We start from the raw sequence: 1,092 nt of genomic DNA on the forward strand, positions 1-1,092 counted from the left end.
ACTGTCCTCCACTGTCCTCACCACTAGTTTCATTCTCAAAATCACATCATGTTTCAAGATAGACACTGGGGCATCCGTGCCAAACCAAAATTCCAGATATCAGGAAGGGTAAAGGAGCGCTTACTTTCTCTTCTTCTTAGACATGGGGTTTTGCTATGTTGCCCAGGCTGGTCTCAAACACCTGAGCTCAAGTGATCCTCTCACCTAGGCCTCCCAAAGTACTGGGATTACAGGCAAAAGAACCTGGCCACGGGAACATTTTCTCAGCTAAGTCAACTCCTTTTAAGAAACTTTTTGGAAATCCCATAATTTCATAGGCCAGAACTTAGTCACATGACCATACCCAGCCACAAGGATGTCAAAGTGCCCAGATAAACACCAAAAATACGTTATTAACGAATAAAGAGGTGTATTTGATAGGCAATTATCAAGTCTCTATCACAATCTGTTTTCTCAAATGTTGGCTACAAGATGAGAAGTGATCGGTGTTTATAATTGTTCAGTGGACTAGACTTATTAAATAATAATAAGTGATTTATTTCTACTACTTATTAAGGACCTATCATGTGCCAGGCATCATGCTTCCATCACAAATATTATCTCAAACTTTCATTCTTCAAATGAAGTAGTGCTTTAACTATTTTTAAAAGGAGGAAAATGAATCTCAAAAAGATTATAGTGTTTGTTTCCGGCTGCTTTTCCCTTTAGCTGAGTTTTCTCCCAGGCACTTCTTTTCCAAGAAATAGACTTTAGGCGGGCTTTTTCGCCAATTTGTTCTATATTTTTCACCAATATGTACACATTAAATTGAGGATCTACTTTATATGCTAATTAGTTTGCAAGCGTCAACCTGTTTCAGGAAATACAGATATGAAGTAGCTGAGATAGGGCTTGAATTCAGCTTTGTTCGTCTCCAAAGCCTATTGTCTTTTTTTTTTAATTATTATACATGGCCCGCACTGAATCTTTATTCACACCTATCTCCTTTTGTCCAATAATTATTTAGATTACTCTAGTTTGATGTCACAATTTCTCATGGAATTGAAACTGGACTCTTCAAAATGATAGAATTGTCTGAATTTGGCTGCAATG

Source organism: Macaca mulatta, chromosome 14 (assembly GCF_049350105.2).
Source record: "Macaca mulatta isolate MMU2019108-1 chromosome 14, T2T-MMU8v2.0, whole genome shotgun sequence".
Lineage (NCBI taxonomy): Eukaryota > Metazoa > Chordata > Mammalia > Primates > Cercopithecidae > Macaca > Macaca mulatta.